The 20,887-nt window shown below is 40.5% G+C and overlaps 1 long non-coding RNA gene across 2 annotated transcripts in view; it reads right to left on the bottom strand.

The window, feature by feature from the left end:
* Nucleotides 1-2,933: 2,933 nt before the first annotated feature.
* The window catches only part of LOC123333358, a 93,076-nt gene continuing 75,122 nt past the window's right edge, over nucleotides 2,934-20,887 (bottom strand). Inside the window, exons 3-4 of one of the 2 annotated variants that reach the window (XR_006550693.2) lie at nucleotides 20,563-20,725; nucleotides 20,061-20,447 (exon numbers count right to left, since the gene is read on the bottom strand). This is a non-coding gene — a long non-coding RNA (uncharacterized LOC123333358). Of the gene's footprint in view, nucleotides 3,648-20,060; nucleotides 20,448-20,562; nucleotides 20,726-20,887 lie in introns of those variants that run through there. The other variant, XR_006550694.2, reaches the window with a different exon arrangement.

The raw sequence follows: 20,887 nt of genomic DNA, 5'->3' as shown, positions 1-20,887 counted from the left end.
AAAGAAGAGAAGCGAAAAGCAAAAGAGAAAAGGAAATATATAAACATCTGAATGCAGAGTTCCAAAGAATAGCAAGAAGAGATAAGAAAGCCTTCTTCAGCAATCAATGCAAAGAAATAGAGGAAAACATCAGAATGGGAAAGACTAGAGATCTCTTCAAGAAGATCAGAGATACCAAAGGAACATTTCATGCAAAGATGAGCTCGATAAAGGACAGAAATGGTATGGACCTAACAGAAGCAGAAGATATTAAGAAGAGATGGCAAGAATACACAGAAGAACTGTACAAATAAGATCTTCACGACCCAGATAATCACAATGGTGTGATCACTCACCTAGAGCCAGACATCCTGGAATGTGAAGTCAAGTGGGCCTTAGAAAGCATCACTATGAACAAAGGTAGTGGAGGTGATGGAATTCCAGTTGAGCTATTCCAAATCCTGAAAGATAATGCTGTGAAAGTGCCTCACTCAATATGCCAGCAAATTTGGAAAACTCAGCAGTGGCCACAGGACTGGAAAAGGTCAGTTTTCATTCCAATGCCAAAGAAAGGCAAAGCCAAAGAATGCTCAAACTACCACACAATTGCACTCATCTCACACGCTAGTAAAGTAGTGCTCAAAATTCTCCAAGCCAGGCTTCAGCAATACGTGAACCGTGAACTTGCTGATGTTCAAGCTGGTTTTAGAAAAGGCAGAGGAACCAGAGATCAAATTGCCAACATCTGCTGCATCATGGAAAAAGCAAGAGAGTTCCAGAAAAACATCTATTTCTGCTTTCTTGACTATGCCAAAGCCTTTGACTGTGTGGATCACAATATTAATAGTCACGTGTTACTTTTATAGGGTTTACCTGGTGGCTCAGATAGTAAAGAATCTGCCTCTAATGCAGGAGACCCAGGTTCAATCCCTGGGTCGGGAAGATCCCCTGGAGAAATGAATGGCAACCCACTCCAGTACTCTTGCCGGGAGAATCCCATGGACAGAGGAAGGAGCCTGGCAGGCTACGGTCCATGTGGTCACAAAGAGTAGGACATGACTGAAGTGGGTAACACACACGTGTTATTTTTAGAATCAGACTTTTTACATTGTAAGCTAAAAAACACAATTGTTACAAGTATGCTAGGGTACTAGCCAGCACCTAGGGATGGTAATATTTATCTACAACTGTACTTTGTGTTAAAATATACTTTCTAAAAACATTTAAAATATCCCATTATAATCTTAAATAGGTCATCTATAGTTAGCTTTTTTTTTGTTTTAAAACCTAATGTTTAAAGAAGGATTTAAAAATACATGCCTGTTCATATATACATATCCATATAGTTGTTACAGTGATCTCACATATTATTTTACTTCATCTCAACAATAATCCTGTGAAGGCAGTTATTTCCCCCTTTCTGCAGGGGGAAACCAAATTTCAGTGTTGTTGAAGAACTTAACCAACATTATCTAGTTGGTGGGTGGGAGAGCCAGAACTCCAATCTAGCTTTCTAACTCCAAGTCCAGAGTTTTCCTGCATTTTGCATTAAGTACCTAACTTGTATCATTTATATCCCAACAGGCCCAGACATTTCAATCAAGCAGAGGTGTTTGGACTAGCATGGTTTACTCATGCTCTTAAATTTATTTTCATTGTTGCTTCTTAGAACTAATTACTGAAATAATTTCAAATACTTATGTGCATAATAAGTAGGGGCTTCCCAGATGGTGCTAGTGGTAAAGAACCCATCTGCCAATGCAGGAGACTTGAGAGATTCAAGTTCGATCCCTGGGTTGGGAAGATCCCCTGTAAAAGGAAAAGGCAACCCACTCCAGTATTCTTGCCTGGGAAATCCCATGGGTAGAGGAGCCTGGCGGGCTACAGTCCAAAGTGTCTAAAAGAGCCCAACAAGACTGAAGTGACTCATGCATAATACATGGAACCAACATATTAGTGATTGTACCTCATCTTTTCTTTATTTTTTAAAGTATTTTTAGTATGTATTTGTATTTTCTTTCTTATAATAGTAAAAAATATTTGCATAGAACTTTTTAACATGAGGATTATTCTGTCATGCCTATTTTAAAAACTCCCCCTGACCTTTAATTTGATGGATCTGCCATATAGTTTTTTCAAATTAATGTCCACTGGGAGAAATGGATGAGTAAGTAGGCAATTATGACTCAGTATGCAGATGAAATAGTCCAAGAGTATGATTAAACCTATATGAAAAACAGCAGTCCCTTGTCTCATCTACTCTCTCTTGTCCTGATTACCATTTCCCAACAGATAACTGATTTTATCCAGTACATACCCTTACGGCAGAAAGTGAAGAGAAACTAAAGAGCCTCTTGATGAAAGTGACAGAGGAGAGTGAAAAATCTGGCTTAAAACTCAACATTCAGAAAACTAAGATCATGGCATCCGGTCCCATCACTTCATGGCCAATAGATGGGGAAACAGTGGAAACAGTGACTGACTTTAAAAGGGGGCTCCAAAATCACTGCAGATGGTGATTGCAGCCATGAAATTAAAAGACGCTTACTCCTTGGAAGGAAAGTTATGACCAACCTAGATAGCATATTGAAAAACAGAGAGATTACTTTGTCAACAAAGGTCCGTCTAGTCAAGGCTATGGTTTTTCCAGTGGTCATGTATGGATGTGAGAGAGAAAACTGAGCACTGAAGAACTGATGCTTTTGAACTGTGGTGTTGGAGAAGACTCTTGAGAGTCCCTTGGACTGCAAAGAGATCCAATCAGTCCCTCCTAAAGGAAATCAGTCCTGAATATTCATTGGAAGGACAGATGCCGAAGCTAAAACTCCAATACTTTGGCCACCTGATGCAAAGAACTGACTCATTTGAAAAGACCCTGATGCTGGGAAAGATTGAGGGCAGGAGGAGAAGGGGACGACAGAGGATGAGATGGTTGGATGGCATCACCGACTCAATGGACATGAGTCTGGGTGAACTCCGGGAGTTGGTGATGGACAGGGAGGCCTGGTGTGCCGCGGTCCATGGAGTCGCAAAGGGTGGGACATGATTGAACAACTGAACTAATACCTTGATACTCTGAAATAATAAGAGAATACAATTTCCTTTCTTTCTTTCTTTCCTTACTAGCTTTTATACACTGGTTTCTGTTGGGGCCCTCCATTTCCTGGGCTTCTGTCTCCACATGGAAGACTCTGTTCACCTCCCCTGCCGTCTCTCCTGCCTCACGTCCTCCCCAGGGAGAAGTGCCACGCCTGGCTAGTGAGCAGGCCCACCAGAGCCCCGTCCTCTTCCTCCTGGGTGCGCCTACACCTAAGGCACGGCGTATGCAGCTCTGCTTCCCTATCTGTGAATGTATTGGCCAGAGCCTGCCAGTGCTTGAGGCCAGTGATGGAGGAGCTAAGTCCGCCGAACTCATGGTTGAAATATTGGGACATCCACCCTCCAAGCTTCACTCCACCTTCTGTGTGACAGAATCTGTTAATGCCCCTTCCCCCAAGCCCCTGCCACTCTGAGCTCACCTGCTGCGGCTGTGGTAACAACTCCCATCCTGTAGCGACGACTTCTGCATCTCTTCACTTCTCTGTGGGCACTCTTAGTTGAATCACCAGAAGCAAAAGTGCAGAGAGGTCGGCACCATCTTCAGCTAGTGGGACAAGCCTTCCTGTTCTCTGATGGGATAATTCAAAGATGGGTTCCACATGGTTGCTTAGAAGGTTCCCCAAGGGAATTGACACCATTTCTTTACTGGCTCTTTTCCTTTCTCTCTTTCTTTCCCCCACATCCTTACTTTACTTGCTAGAAACACTTCCCCACAAACTTCTTGGACCCAAATCTTGTCTCTCAGAAGAGAAGGTGGTATTTCAGTCTTCATCTGTCTGACTCTTTTTGTTTAAATTTTTGTGTATTTGGCTGTGCTGGGTCTTCACTGCTGCACACAGGCTTTTCTCTAGTTGGGGTGAGAGGGGCTCCTCCCTAGCTGGGGTGCAAGGGCCTGTCATTGAGGTGGCTTCTCTTGTGGAGCACAGGCTCAGTAATTGCAGTGAATGGGCTTAGTTGCCCCACAGCACGTAGAATCTTCTCAGACCAGGAATCCAACCCATATCCCCTGCATGGGCAGGCGGATTCTTAACCACTGGACCACCAGGGAAGTCCTATCTGACTCATACTTCCATGGCTCAACCTCCTATTATGAAAGGTAAGGGTTTAATCCTGTCTCCTCACCCTCCCTTCCCCATTCACACATACATGCTTTTCCAATTCTCGTGTCTCAAATACAGTTCTATTACCTGTGTTATAGTAATTACTCTTTGTTACTAATAACGTAACTAACCTTAGCTAATCACATCATTATGGCCGTAAATAGAAATCTAATCTGTTTCGCATGCATCCCACACAGCTTGTGTCAGGAGAACCCCTCTGACAGTCAGCACGGCTGACAACCCGCCAGTCTCACTTTCCCTTGGTGGTGCTGCTTCTGCCACCAGCTCCACTCTAGACTAGTTTCTGTCTGACCAGAATTAAATTTCAATTTTCTCTGGTCTGCTAAGTCAATTACCTCTCCAACACATGATTTCTAGCAAGTCAAAGACTTCCTTCCATACAGTTTTCAGACTGACATTACTCCCGACTATCTCCTTAGTAATCGCATAATGCCTCTGTAGGGTGTGGTAGTTGATAGGATACTTTCACGAATGTCTTCCCATGTAATCCTTCCATCACTTCAGTGAAACAGAGGCCGTTACTTTCATTGTGCAGATTCATTTAACACAGGGCTTGATGAATGCCAAGCCCTGACAAGCCACCTTCACAAATAACTCATTTTTGTGTGCGTGCATGCACATGTCCAGCTCTTTGTGACCTCACGGTCTGTAGCCCACCAGGCTCCTCTGTCCATGGAATTCTCCAGGCAAGTATACTGAAGTGGGTTGCCATTCCCTTCTCCAGGGAATCTTCCTGACCCAGGGATCAAACCTGTGTCTCCTGTATTGGCATGTGGATTCTTTACCACTAGCACCAACTTGAGTCCTCAAAACAACTCTAGATAAGAAGAACGATTACCATCGCCATTTCACGGATGGAAAAATTGAGGCACTGGGATTTACTCAAGTTCATTTAACTACTATAGAGTAGAGCTAGGAATCAATACAATCTGGTGATCTTAAAATATTTTATGATGCAGATGAAAATGTTAAATAACAGACTAAAAAAGTAATTTCTAGAGTCAGCTAGTTGACAAAGGCGTCAGAGCAAAGCCCTGATCCTAAGGTTTTTTTTAACTCCATGTCTAAAATGTTCTTCAAATTATGACACAAGGTGGGTGTAACCACTGCAGCTCATAGCAGACCAGGAGCATGAGCTGCGGGGAATCCTGCTCTCTCGACATGGCTGTGAGTGGTGCATTTGTAAGTAAATCTTCAATTCCATCTGCAACTGTTTTCTTAGGTTGGATTTTTAGAAGCTATATTTACTGGATTAAAAATGTATGAGGTCCATGTTGATATATGGCAGGAACCAACACGATATTGTCATTATCCTTCAATTAAAAAAATAAATTAAGAAAAAAGAATATATGAGGAAATAACCTTTTTTAAGAATTTTAAACAGTTTGCTGAATAATTTGCCAGAAAGATTTAAACTCATCTGTGGAATAGGAAACCACACCACTACAACAATTGATGCTCTCTCTCCTTCTCTTGTTTTTAAATCACAGATGGAAAATCAAAGCTTACCTCTCACAAATTTTGAAAAAATTAGATAGAACACTTTTTGACTATTAGCCATTAGTACTTCTTGTTTTAAAAAATATCTTTCAGTTTCTAAAAGTAAGAAATTAAATCAGAACAAATACCAAAATGCTTCCCTGGCTCACAAAAAAGGCTTTCTTCTCCTTTGCGTTTATCTAAAGACCTCTAAGGCTTTGCAAACTGAAGTCAAAATGATGCAGTGAAATATAAAAACACAAAAATCCTCCAATTCAACCACCCTAAGATTTCCCCTTTGTCTTCTAGCAGATTCCAGTGTTTATAGTCTATATTTCTCTTAAAGAATAAATTCCCACAAAATGTTTCTTACTGTAATAATTACTACAAGTATCCTATACATTTTCTGGACTTCTGACTCCTATTTGGCTATTAGGCAAAGCCCAGTGTTTACTGATGAAAATATTCTTTGGCAAAGCAGCCCCAGGCATCTTAAACAAAAGGGAGCAAGTGTTTGACTTGAACTAGTAAAAATTATCTGAGTAACTTCTGGCAGCTCCATAAATCGTTATTTTTGAATCGTGAAGTCCTGAGCAGAAGATCAAGAAACAGCTGGAGGCACTAAAAGGATTTTTCTAGAAGGAGGGTCCTTAAGGAGAATATTGTCCATGGTGAATGCCACTTTTCTTAAACGGTGAGCAATCTGAGTCAGGTTACTAGGATGCCAATTCCCCCCTCTCCCCGCCGCAGTGACCCAGCCCGTGGTCTTCCTCCTCTCAGGAGGCCATGTGGATGTGTACTGCAGGGGGTGTCTTAGGTGTCACCAAGACAGAGTCCCAGTTCAGCCCATCACCCCAGTGGCTTCAGCCAGACTCGCAAATGCAGCAGATGTGACTGCATTTACGAAACCAACCCCCAGGAAAGACTTTTTTTCTTGATAAAAATAACTTTTCTTGCACTAACCAGCACATGGAGGGTGCTAAGGGAATATTAACAGCATTTTCTGAAAGGAATTCAAGACATGGAGAGCTTAAAAAAAAAAAAGTAGCTTTAGGGCACATTTTTATAGATGGATAGAAGGCTTCAATGCAGAGCTATAAGCCAAGTATTTCAGCAGTATTTGCCAGTGGCCTGCCTGGCTTATTACCGACAAAGTTCCCTAGTAATTGAAAACAGAGAACTTGAGCTCTGAAATCTAACAGACATGGATTGACTTCCAATTCCAACGCTCTTTGGTAAATTGTTCAATCCCTCTGTTTAGTTTGCTCATTCATATCAAATGGGGACCAGAGATATTAATACCTCACAGAGTTTTTGTTAAACAAAACAAGAGAATAAAATGTTTAACATACTGCCTGGCAAGCAGTAGGCTCAGTAAGTATTTGATGCAATTATCTTGGCCAAATCCGATTCATTATGTCTATCAGTCTATATCCACGTATGAAGGTTGCTGTATGGTTACTAAAAAATATAGTCTTTTTAAAAATTGAAGTACAGATGATTCACATTATTGTGTTAGTTTCACATCTACAGCAAAGTGATTCATTTATATAGACGCGCTGTGCTAAGTTCCTTCAGTTGTATCCCACTCTTTGCGACCCTGTGGACTATAGCCCACCAGCCTCCTCTGTCCATGGGATTTTCTCAGCAAGAATACTGGAATGGGTTTCCATGTCCTTTTCCAGGGGATAGAACCCAGTCTCCTGCACTGAAGGTGGGTTCTTTACCACTAGCACCATCTGGGAAGCCCAGATGTATGGATATTTATTATATATTTTCAGATTGCTTTCCATTATAGGGTATAACAAAATGTTGGATATAGATCCCTATTGTTGCTGTTTAGTTGCTAAGTCATGTCTGACTCTTTTGACCCCATGGACTGCAGCATATCAGGCTTCCCTATCCATTATTTCCTGGAGTTTGCTCAAATTCATGTCCACTGAGTCAGTGGTGCTATCTAACCATCTCATCTTCTGCCGGCCTCTTCTCCTTTTGCCTTCAATCTTTTACAGATCAGGATCTTTCCCAATGAGTCGGCTCTTCGCATCAGGTGGCCGAAGTACTGGAACTTCAGCTTCAGCATCAGTTCTTCCAATGAATATTCAGGGTTGATTTCCTTTAGGATTGACTGGTTGGATCTACTTGCAGTCCAAGGGACTCTCAAGAGTCTTCTCCAGCACCACAGTTCAAAAGCATCAATTCCTCTGCACCCAGCCTTCTTTAGGGTCCAACTCTCACACTGGTACATGACTACTGGAAAAAGCATAGCTTTGACTATATGGACCTTTGTAGGCATAGATCCCTGTGCTATACAGTAAATCCTTGTTGCTTATCTATTTTATATACAGTAATGTGTCTCTGTTAATCCCATACTCCCAATTTATCCCTCCCCCACCCTCCTTTCCCTATAATTCAGTCATAAGAAAAGAATGGAATAATGCCATTTGAAGCAATCTGGATGGACCTAGAGATTATCATACTAAGTTAAGTAAGCCAGACAGAGAAAGACAAATATCATATGAATTCACTTATATGTGTAATCTAAAAAATAATACAAATGAATCTGTTTACAAAACAGAAACAGACCCACAGACATAGAAAACTATAGTCTTTTAAATACCAAGAGAGACATGGGCGTGACTCAGATGAGCTCCTGAGAGAAATGACAGAAATGAATATTTTTTGCTTGTTTTTTTTTGAACATAGCAAGTCATAAATCTCAGTTTGTGAATCATCACTCTGTTGTCTGCCAGAGGACAGAGAAACCCAGCTTAGCAGGAATCAAAGTGACAGTCTACAAAGCTCCCCTGAGAGTGGGTGGTTCTTATTTCTTCCCCGGAGTGCATTGCCAGTGTCCAACCATGAAGAAAAAGTCCTCAGAGCTTAAAAATATAATAATATTAATGATTAAAAGAAGTGGGCAACAGCATCAGAAGTGGGTTCTGAGTCAAACTACAGGGATGAATTCCCCCAAAATCCTGTTCTGTCATTTTATTATTTGAAAATTTTACATTTTTGCATTCTTTTCTTGTCTTCCTTGCTCTGCCCCTCAGATGGAGGTGAAAGTGTCCAACCATGAAGAAAAAGTCCTCAGAGCTTAAAAATAAAATAATATTAATGATTAAAAGAAGCGGGCAACAGAGTCAGAACAAGTTGGTTGTGAGTCAAACTGACAGGGATGAATTCCCCAAAAGTCTTGTTCTGTCATTTTATTATTTGAAAATTTTACCTTTTTGCACTCTTTTCTAGTCTTCTTTGCTGTGCCCCTCAGACGGAGGTGAAACAGCAAGAAACACACGGCAGGAGGGCATATATGCTAATAAAACATCATACACTTTGCTGCATCACAAGCTTGTTTTGTTGGTTGTATTTCAATATAATTGGCTTCTTTGTAATCCTATATGTTATGGTTTGTGCATTTAAAAATACTGTTCTAAGAAAGCATTCATAAGCTTCACTGGACCACCAAAGAGCATAAAGTGTTTAGAAACTGGCCTAATTCCTCATTTATGTGTCAGGTCTTCCAACATTAGAAAATAGCTGTTTCCCCGAGCTTTCCCTTTTCTGGACTTCACAGTTCCTAGTATCCAGTTTCAGGACAAGTCCTCAGGGAGTTGCAGCCTGGGAGGGGCCAGCCCTGGGAGGTGAGAGCCTCCCACTGGAGAGATGGGACCAGAAAGCAGAGTCCACTTCCCGCGCGGGCAGCAGACCACAGGGAGTAGAGAAGGCTGACAGGAAACGGCTGGTATGTCAAGAAAGCATGCCACAGGTCTGGGTGTGTGTGGAGGGGGAAGGCGGCAGTAAACAAAGCTGCAGAGGTACCCCAGCTAGCGGACATCGCTCAGAGGGGAACGGAAGTGACATTCGTCAAGCATCGTGCTGGCCAGCTTACAGGCATCACTGGCTTTATTTTCACAGCAAGCCAGTATGGTGGATATTAACATGACTTGGGAAAGTCAGTTAGCTGGTGAGCATGTTTTGGGGTACAGTGGGAGGAGTTCAGATGTTTGCGGGTGGGAGTGGGGCTGGCAAGAGCCAAGCAAGACCTTAGTTCTAAAGTGACTTGAGGAATTAAGGCAAGGTGCCAAGAAGCACAGGAGCACAGCAAACAGCCAGAAGCCACTGATCAGAACCGGTACGGCAGCACTGAATTGTATACACTACCATGTGGGAAGCTGCTATATCGCACAGGGAGGTCAGCCTGGGGCTCTGTGACGACCTGGAAGGGTGGGTTGGGGGTGGTGGTGGGAGGGAGACTCAAGAGGTAGGATATACTATACTTGGCTTCCCAGATGGCACTAGTGGTAAAGAACCCACCTGCCAATGCAGGAGACATAAGAGACTCAGGTTCAATCCCTGGGTCGGGAGGACCCTCTGGAAGAGGGCATGGCAATCCACTCCAGTATTCTGGCCTGGAGAATCCCATGGACAGAGGAGACTGGTGGGCTACCGTCCATAGGGTCGCAAAGAGTCGGACACGACTGAATCAACATAGCATGTACGCAGGATGTATGACTGATTCACATTGATATATGGCAGAAACCAACACAACGGTGTACAGCAATTATCCTCCAAATGAAGAAAATAAAAGGAAAAACAGCTGGGCCTCCAAACAGTACTTGGCTTTCCAGAACAAAGAGAAGCACACACTGACCCTTACATCTGCGTCTCTGTGCCTTTGCTCACGCTCTTCCTTCCGGCTGATTCCTACCAGACCCTCCTCCACGACACTCAGACTCCAGCCTCTGCATCCTTAAGTAGACCATATCCCTGCCAGCTGATCATCTGTCTTCAATGACTCATTTGACTTATAACACTCTTCCTTGCCTTTCATTTAGTTATTTTCCCCTCTCAACCTGCTATAACTTAATAAAGAATTAAAGCATTCTTCTTCAACTGAGATTGTCAATGTACCTTCAAGATCACAGTTAAATGACTAATGAGAGTGCCAATGAGTATATTTCTAAATCAGTTGCTATTCAAGAAAAATGCCATACTGATATTTTAAGTAGTCAATAAAGTTCTGGAAAAGATGAATGTTTTCATCATGTACTTTTCCCTCAAGTATTTTGAAACCCATTTGTGCAAAGCTATTGTTTTAAAAAACTTAACATTGGCTATCCTGTATGCAAAGTATTTATTGGATAAACATTAATGAGTCTGAAAGGGTATATAAAAGATAGGATTCATCTTTGGTGTTTGGATGCACCATAATAGTGACAATTTATTTCAATTCAAGAAGCATCTACTGAACAAATGCTATTAACAGAAGGTACTCACTAGGGGAGATAAGTCAGGCCTTTCAAATGCTTTTCATTTAATGGCAGAGACAAGCATGATGCATAAGGTCTTGTCCACAGAAATGCTTACGGAAGCTTAGTGTTAAATAGTAATGCCTTCTTTCTAACTAGAAATGTTTTCTCCAAGCCAGGCTTCAACAGTACATGAACCATGAACTTCCAGATGTTCCAGCTGGATTTAGAAAAGGCAGAGGAACCAGAGATCAAATTGCCAACATCTGCTGGATCATTGAAAAAGCAAGAGAGTTCCAGTAAAACATCTACTTCTGCTTTATTGACTATGCCAAAGTCTTTGACTGTGTGGATCACAACAAACTGGAAAATTCTGAAAGAGATGGGAATACCAGACCACCTGACCTGCCTCCTGAGAAATCGGTATGCAGGTCAAGAAGTAGCAGTTAGAACTGGACATGGAACAACAGACTGGTCCCAAATCAGGAAAGGAGTACGTCAAGGCTGTATATTGTCACCCTGCTTATTTAACTTATATGCAGAGTACATCATGAGAAATGCTGGGCTGGAGGAAGCACAAGCTGGAATCAAGATTGCTGGGAAAAATATCTATAACCTCAGATATACAGATGACACCACATTTATGGCAGAAAGCAAAGAAGAACTAACTAGCCTCTTGATGAAAGTGAAAGTGGAAAGTGAAAATGCTAAGTCACTTCAGTCGTGTCCGACTCTGTGCGACCCCATAGACGGCAGCCCATCAGGTTCCCCCATCCCTGGGATTCTCCAGGCAAGAACACTGGAGTGGGTTGCCATTTCCTTCTCCAATGCATGAAAGTGAAAAGTGAAAGTGAAGTCGCTCAGTCGTGTCTGACTCTTAGCGACCCCATGGACTGCAGCCTACCAGGCTCCTCCATCCATGGGATTTTCCAGGCAAGAGTACTGGAGTGGGGTGCCATTGCCTTCTCTGGAAAGTGAAAAAGTTGGCTTAAAACTCAACATTCAGAAAACTAAGATCATGGCATCCAGTCTCATCACTTCATGGCAAATAGATGGGGAAATAGTGGAAACAGTGGCTGATTTTATTTTTTGGGCTCCAAAATCACTGCAGATGGTGATTGCAGCCATGAAATTAAAAGACGCTTACTCCTTGGAAGGAAAGTTATGACCAACCTAAACAGCATATTAAAAAGCAGAGACATTACTTTGCCAACAAAGGTTCGTCTAGTCAAAGCTATGGTTTTTCCAGTAGTCACCTATGGATGCTAGAGTTGGACTATGAAGAAAGCTGAGCGCTGAAGAATTGATGCTTTTGAACTGTGGTGTTGGAGAAAACTCTTGAGAGTCCCTTGGACTGAAAGGAGACCCAAGTCCCTTCTAAAGGAAATCAGTCCTGAATATTCATTGGAAGGACTGATGCTGAAGCTGAAACTCCAATACTTTGGCCACCTAATGCAAAGAACTGACTCGTTTGAAAAGACTCTGATGCTGGGAAAGATTGAAGGCAGGAGGAGAAGGGAACAACGGAGGATGAGATGGTTGGATGCTCTCACAAACTCAATGGACATGAGTTTGAGTAAGCTCCCGGAGTTGGTGATTGGCAGGGAAGCCTGGTGTGCTGCAGTCCATGGGGTCGCAAAGAGTAGGACACAACTGAGCGACTGAGCTGAACTGAACTGAAAACCATTCATGGCATCTAATATAAACATAAACATTTACTATAAAATATTTCTAATACATTTCAGATGGTTATTGCTGAACTCAAATATTTTCCTTAAATTTTCAAGACGGTAGGCCTTGATTAGATACCATATAGTATATGTCTAATTCTTTTTGTAAGTTACTAATTGATTTGTTTATTCAAACTGAAAGGTTTTATTATTAACAATCTCTTGGATTCTACCTTTAGAAACAGTGTGAGTGTTATAAGTCAGGTTAGTTCTCTAAGCCTTAGTTGGATTGTAAATGGTATTCTGGGCCAAATAATGTCCTAGGCGTCTAACAGCTCTAACATTTCTGTACTTCATTGGCACTTATCAAGAGAGGCCCACTCTGCTTATGTAGCCCATCACGCAGGTTCACAATGGTCATTCAGTTCTATAATGGTTGCAATATCCATGTAAGGAAAATGCCATGATGCTTTAGATAGAACCCTACTATAACATGACTTGATGCTAGGAAAAGTATGTGTGTATGTATTTGTCATTGGTTGAACCAAAGTCTGAAAAATGTTCACATATTAATAAGATAAATGTTCTCTAAAGATTGTTAGCTGATTATGCAGGTGTACCAAAGACTTTTCTTGAATTAATTAATTCTCCTGCCTATATTAGCATATGAAATTTCAACCACACAAATGAAAATTGTTCATGTGTATTTTTCCACATGAGAGATGGAAAGAGATCCTTTATATTGAGGCAGCCATAGCTTTTATCATCAGCATTTTTTTATTGGATTATAATTGCTTTGTGATGTTGTGTTAGTTTCTGCCAGAATATTTTAAAATACATTCTTCAAATGTAAATTATGAATAGTTTGAAAAGTGATGGTTCTTTCTTAAGAAGCAGTTCCTTTGAATTAAAATATTGTGTGCATCGGAATAAAATGGGATTTAAATTGCACACTTGAAGAGATTTCTTGGCAGAGCTTTACAAGTGTGAAACAGTGTGCAATAGCATTAACTCTTATCGTGACGATTCTATAAGATAAGAAGAATCTTCAGGATGCTTTCTTTTTTAAAAAATTAAAAGTTCATCGATGTTGATATTGGCAGTTTCGGTTCAGTGTCCTGTTTTGGGCTTCCCAGGTGGCTCAGTGGTAAAGAATCCGCCTGCCAATGCAGGAGCTGCTGGCGACATGGGTTCAATTCCTGAGTTGGAAAGATCCCCTGGAGGAGGAAATGGCAACCCACTCCAGTATTTTTGTTTGGAAAATTCCGTGGACGGACAAGCCTCGTGGGCTACAGTCTGTGGGACTGCAAAAGAGTTGGACACTACTGAGTGACTAAATTTGCATGCACACCCTATGCTTTGGTCACACCTTAACCTTTCTTGCAATGAAAGTGAGTCCTAGAGGAACACACAGGCAAAGGCAACAGAGCCTGGTTAGATGTGTAATAGTGAGTAGGGAGCAAGAAGACTCTGTGAAGCCCACTGGGCAGGAAATGCCAGGTAACTGCAGCCTTCCTCACTGCCATCCCAAGTTCACATAAGACTGTATTGCTTCTTATCCAAGACAATCCTGATCCCTAGGACAAGACACTTACAACTGCCAGGTGCTTAAGGGCTAATGCCTGTGCCTCTTAAAAAGGGGTGTTTGAAGCTGCAAAACATGTTAGGTGCAATGATGACAAGAAAGTGTAATTTACTGAGGTGTGAATATGTCCCGGGCTCCCTGGATGGCTCAGAGGGAAAAGAATCTGCCCACGGTGCAGGAGACACAGGAGATGCAAGTTCAGTCCCTGGGTCAGAAAGATACCCTGGAGAAGGAAATGGCAACCCACTCCAGTATTCTTACCTAAAAAAATCCCATGGACAGAGGAACCTTGTGGGATATAGTCCGAAGGGTCGAAAAGAGTCAGACACGATTGGGTGATTAAACAGAAATATGCCATAGGCATTATAAAAATCTTAACAAGCTAGAATCTCCAACAGAATGATTCTTTATGGCTTGCACATTAAATTTTTTTATTTTACTTTTTAAATTGTTTTGTTGTTGTTGCACTGCGCAGCATGTGGGATCTTAGTTTTCTGATGAGGAGTCAAACTGAGCTCCCTGCAGTGAAAGCTCAGAATCTTAACCACTGGACCGCCAGGGAAGTCCCCAAAACTTGCACACTTTTGTACCCTTTTGCCCTTCATTGTTTTCCCCCAGAAAACACTCACCAGAGGAAAGAACAACAAAAAAAATGAATTTTTGTTCAAATAATATTAACACTCAATCATCATTAGTGGAAACAACAGCTCTAAAATATCAGCATGATATTAGATAGTCCAAAGGTACTTGCAAATGCAGTGTGAATATCAGACTTTCTCAAAATTTGGAGTCCTAGTGATAACTACATTTATTGTCAATTGAAGTAGATAAAAAATAGCCCCAGAAATCCCCCCTTTGTAGGTCAGTGTTCACTGCTGAGTCTGGTGTAATTATGTAGACCAAATGAGCTACAGCTTGAGCTAATAACACCCTACGGAGTACTAGAGAGCTGTAATTATACAACAACATAATGCATGCTTGGCAAGATCTGCAGTACTGGGGAACCTACTGTCAAAGAGCATCTGGCAGAGTTAAAAGTCCAACTTAGGGGTGAAATTGGTCTAGACTGAACTAATTCATGGCATTGTAGCTCAAGCAGAATAAGTTATATGCCTATTAGACAAACCCTATGATAATGAAAACATCTAGAAATAGTGCAAAGTCATCTAGTCACATGACTTTAAAGCAGAGCATTTCCAAGACTGAACATTTGCTATGTACCATGCACCATGCTGGGTACAGGAGATTTAGAACAAAACAGGAGGAGGGAGAATTCCTGACTGCTAATTGTTCATAGTTAGGACATAGGGAGAACTTGTGTTTTCACAGAGAGATGTACGAAGTATAACGAATTAACAATGTCATTGACAGCCCTGCTGTCTTTAGTGATGACCTACATTAAATCACTACTCTGTTGTTTCATTACGTTTCCTTTGAATCTCATGTTCTTCCTGTAATTTTAATAGAATTACACAGGATAGCCTTCATACAGACGTTTTTGTTATGATTTTCTCCCTCCTTGCTAAGTCATTATATTTTACCTTGAGTCTTGTCTACTGTACAAAGGGCAGCTAGGCTAATCCCATTGTTACAAATTTGTCCTTCCAAATGTCCCATGTAACAGATACAGAGAAGTCTGTTCCCTTTAATACAATTAATCTTAGTGTTTCTTCTGTATGCCTTACCTCTGAAATCCATCTAGCTTACAAAAAGCTTTAGGTAGAAATCTATTTGGTGGTATTTAAAGTACATATACTTGTATATTGCCAAATGCCATACTTTTATTCTGATAGAAATTACTCAAGTGATTTCTTGGACTTTTTAGGTGGCAAAGAAATTTTCATTCCAATTGATTTAATCATTTTCAGGAACTTGTTTCTAAAGACATGTAGATTTCTTGTGAATAGTTTGGGAAATTTCCAGCTTCTACAGCCATGTGTTTGCATGGAAACCTTGTCTAACATTTCTACACTGGACCATAATTTTATTTTGTGCATATTGTTCAGTTCAGGGAGTGGTGTGTATGTTTTGATGCAACTAATCTCTTGAAGCTCTTATTAAGCAACAAACTTGGATCATCAGGTAAAAGTGATCACTTTTGACTTAGCCACTTTTGATAGGTCATCATTTAGGAAACTATTCAAGAGATTTTTTTTTCCTCTTCTAATTCATGCACTTAAATGTTCTCACTGTGAGTATTAGACTGTTAAGAGGTTATTAAGTATGACTATTCAAAGGAAACCCCAGAATATTGATTACTGCGCTGCTTGCTGAGATAAAGCAGTACAAGTGGTTCTACCCTTCTGTAACATAACACATTCGTGAAAGTCATAATTATATGACTAAAAGGACTGAGCATATGAATTAGGAAGCCAACAATAATTGTAGATATTTATTAGGCAGAATTGAATAAGCTGACTGTTGAAATGCAAAGCAGATTTGCCTGTGCCCTTAAACTAGACCAGCCAATTATTATAGTGTGATCCACAAGCATTCTCTTCACCGTTCCTTTTGCTACTGGGAGCTCACTGGATTATTGACTTTTCCCTATCTACTTCAGAGAAAGTACACAATTTATTTTTTATCCTTTTTTCCTTTCTTCCTTCCTCCCTTCCACCTTTCCTTCCCCTTGTTTTTTTCTTTTCTTCAGATAAGAATCCCAACTGAATCAACAGAAAGGTTTAGAACTAATAAGAGAATTCAGCAAAAATGCCAGATACAACAAGATCCACTCACAAAAATCAACAGTATTCTTCAGCATCAGCAATTGTCAGCTAAAAATAGAACAGAGTCTGTGATGTCATTCATAACAGTGATCAACACTATAAACTGAATTTAACCAAATAAACAATGTACAAGATCTTCATGGAGAAATGTTTCAAGGGTACAAAAGCCTAAATAAGTGGAGTACTATATCATGCTCATGGAAAGGATAGCAACAATGTAAGGATGTCAGTTCTCTAAAATTAGTCAGTAAATTCAACCTCAATTAAAATTTTAGTATGACTTTAAAAAGTGAATTCAACATACTTATTCTAACATGTATAAGATGACTAAATATATTATGAATAATTAAAGCAATTTTGAAAAAGGGCAATGAAAGGGGTGACCTCAGAGAAAGAACTGATAAAGTTTTAATAGATTAGGGAAGTGTCATTTTAGGGAAAAAAATAATGCTGGATTCTTAGCCTATACCAGCATTTCTCAACCAGTGTTTTCATTACTGTCCTCCGAATAAAACTTTTTAGGTATATTTTCCCCCTGATTTTCCTCCATTACCAATAAAATTTTAATATCATGGATATAGAATATATCTGTTTATGATCCTTGAAGGGCTATGCATGTGCATGTGTGGTAAGTCACTTCAGTTGTGCTCTTCAGTTGTGGGGCTCTTTGCGACACTATGGACCATAGCCTTCCAGGATCCTTTGTCCATGGGATTCTCCAGGCAAGGATACTGGAATGGGTTGCCACTCCAGGAAGATCCTCCTTCAGGGATCTTCTCGACCCAGGGATCAAACCTGTGTTTCGTTTGTCTCCTGCATTGATAGGCGAGTTCTTTACTACTAGCGCTACCTGTGAAGGGGTAGAAACAATTACAATATCTAAGTTTTTTTTTTTTTTTTTTACCCTCTAAGAACAAACTTCACTTTCTTGGGAGTGCCATTATCCCCATTAAGAATGCATGTTTATGCCATATACAAGGGGGAAATCCAGTTGGATTAAAGTATTAAATGGAAAATATAAAAAGCTAATGGAAAAGGAAAAAGAAACATGTATATTATTTTTCTTGCTTTGGAGTGTGGAAGAACTTCTTAAACCAACATTCAAAAACACAAACTCTAAGATAAAAAATAAATGGATGAAAAAGACATTAAATTTAAGAACTTCTCTTTATCAAAAAATATAATAGGTGAAGTTCATATACAGGCCACAGATTGGAAATGATATCTGAAACAAGTAGAGGAATAGCCAAGATGCTGGAGTAAGAAGACACTGAGCTCCCCTCCTCCCATGGGCAAACAAAAAACTACAACTCTTTACAGAGCAACTATTGATTACAATTACAGAGGTTCTTCCCAAAGAGTGAGGGATCTTAGCCCCACACTGGGCTCCCCATTCTGGAGGTCCTGCACCAGGCAGATGAGCTCCCAGAACGTTTGGATTTGAAGGTCAATGGGGCTTCAGTTGGGAGAACCAAAGGGCTATTGGCTAGGACTTTCCACTACAATCAGATAAGTAAAAGAAATAAAAGGAATTTACATTGCAAAGGAAGCAGTTAAACTGTCACTGTTTGCAGATGACATGATACTATACATAGAAAATCTTAAAGAAACCAACCACCAAAATGTACCAGAACTCATCAATGAATTTGGTAAACTTGCAGAATACAAAAGTAATATACAGAAATCTGTCGTGTTTCTATATATTAACGATGAACTACCGAAAGAGAAATTAAGAAAACAATCTCATTTACAACTGCACCAAAAAGAATAAAATATTTAGAAATAAATCTAACTGAGGAGATAAAGAGCTGTTCTCAGAAAACTACAAGGTATTGATGAAAGAAGTTGAAACGGCACAAACAGAAGGAAAGATGTACTGTGCTCATGGATTGGAAAAATTAATATTTTTAAAATGACCACTCAAGGCAATCTACAAATTCAGTGCAATCCCTATTAAATATCAATGATATTTTTCAAACACAAATGACCCTGAATAACCAAAACAATCTTGAGAAAGGAAAACAAAATGGAGTATCACATTCCCTGATTTCAAACTTACCTCAAAGCTACAGTAATCAAACCAGTATGGATCCAGCACAAAAACAGACACATATGTCAGTAGAGCAGCACAGAGAGCCCAGAAATGAATCCACTCTTATATGGGCAATTAATCTACAACAGAAGAAGCAAGAATATACAATGGGGAAAATACAACCTCCTCAATGAATCATGTTGGGAAAACTGGAGAGCTACATGCAAAAGACTCAAACTGGCCTACTTTCTTAGACCACGCACAAAGAGAAGCCAAGAATGATTTAAAGACTTAAATGTAAGACCTGAAACCACAAAACTTAGAGAAGAAAACATAGGCAGTAAACTCTTTGACATCTATCTGAGTAATTGTTTTTGATACGTCTCAGGCAAGGGAGACAAAAGCAAAATAAACAAATGGGACTACACCAAACTAAAAAGCTTTCATAGAGTGAAGTGAACTATCAACAAGGCAAGAAGGCCACATACTGAATGGCTGAAGGATGTGTTCTGCCTGGATAGTGGGATGGGCCCCTAAAAAGGGAATAAGGGTGGGAATCGAGGATGAAGGAAGGAAATTAAACAAAACTAAGAGAGGGCCTTTGCTAAGACATTGATGATGGGAACCTCCCATGAGTATCTCAACTTTCTCCACCGTAAATCCAAAATCCCAAACCCAGTATAGATTGTACCACATTCCAGCAAACAACCTGAAATGGTCTGAGACACGTGAACCCTAATTCCAACCAAGTTGTGACCAGCCTTGCCTGAGCCTAACTTCCAATCTAAATTCTGAGTTCTGTATTATTTCACAAAGTCACAGACATATCTTAGGATATGCATTGCTTATATATTCTAATGGGTCCTACAATGGCAAGAGAAATGAAGGTGGACTCAAGGATGAAGAAGAAAAATAAAGCAAAACCAAAGGAGAGGGAACCCTTGCCCAGACTGAAGATGGCAGTATGCCATGAGTAAATGAATTCTCTTTACCTTAGGTTCAAAACCAAAAAATATAGATTTGATCATATTCCAGCAAATGACTTGTAGTGGTCTGAGGCTTGTGAACTCTGATTTCAACTGCAACTTAAATTGTTTTCATTCTTTTTTTTTAAATCCTTGAGCTCTGTTGTGTATTTCCTATGTCACCACTTCCCTTAGAACTAGTTATTTTGACTTTCTGTTCTCTCCGAAGGACTTTCTATCAAACTTGTCCCTTATTTTCAAAAATGTCTTATTATCTCAGAATAGGATCATCCTAGTTTTTCAGGGCCTGACAGCCAGCCCTGATTCAGCGGACTTGGCTAGCACTGTGGCCAGGCTGTCCAGGACCTCCAGGCAGTACCACTCCATGTACAGAAAGCGTCTTGGGTAAGCAGGCGTCTCAGCACTCATCAGGGGTACCAAAGTCTCTCCTGGATGTTGTGAGCAACTCACTGGCCAAGACAGTGGTGGTGGTAGGTGGCGGGCAGCAGCTCTAATGTGGGAGATGGAGGGTGAAGGAGCTGGGGGAGAAGGATAAACAGAGAGGAGAGAAGGAGGTGAGTATGAAAGAACCCAAAGTTTGCTTCTCATCACAGTTTATCAGATTCAGCCTTCAATATGTTAATTTCAGAGTACCTGTGTGTTGGGGGTAGGAAGGAGCCACACTTGAGTGGCCTCAGGGCATCAGGACAGGAAATAGAGAATCTGGCTAGCTCTCTTGGAGTTAAGATATCCATCCAAGTGGTAGGTGTGTGGGCTGTAGAATGTTGAGAGGGAAGGTTCTTCCCTCACTTCACAACTACAAACAAAGGAAAAGATTTAAAATACTAGAAATGTATAGTTTATACAAGAGATCCTGCCAATTTCACATACCAGCTACTGACAATGTGGTTATTTATTGTTTGATTTTAAACTTGTTCCTATCATTCTGTGCCAAGAGCTGCAAGATCTGATCAATAAA

This window comes from Bubalus bubalis, chromosome 4 (assembly GCF_019923935.1).
Source record: "Bubalus bubalis isolate 160015118507 breed Murrah chromosome 4, NDDB_SH_1, whole genome shotgun sequence".
Lineage (NCBI taxonomy): Eukaryota > Metazoa > Chordata > Mammalia > Artiodactyla > Bovidae > Bubalus > Bubalus bubalis.
This window is presented reverse-complemented; position numbering and strand designations above follow the sequence as displayed.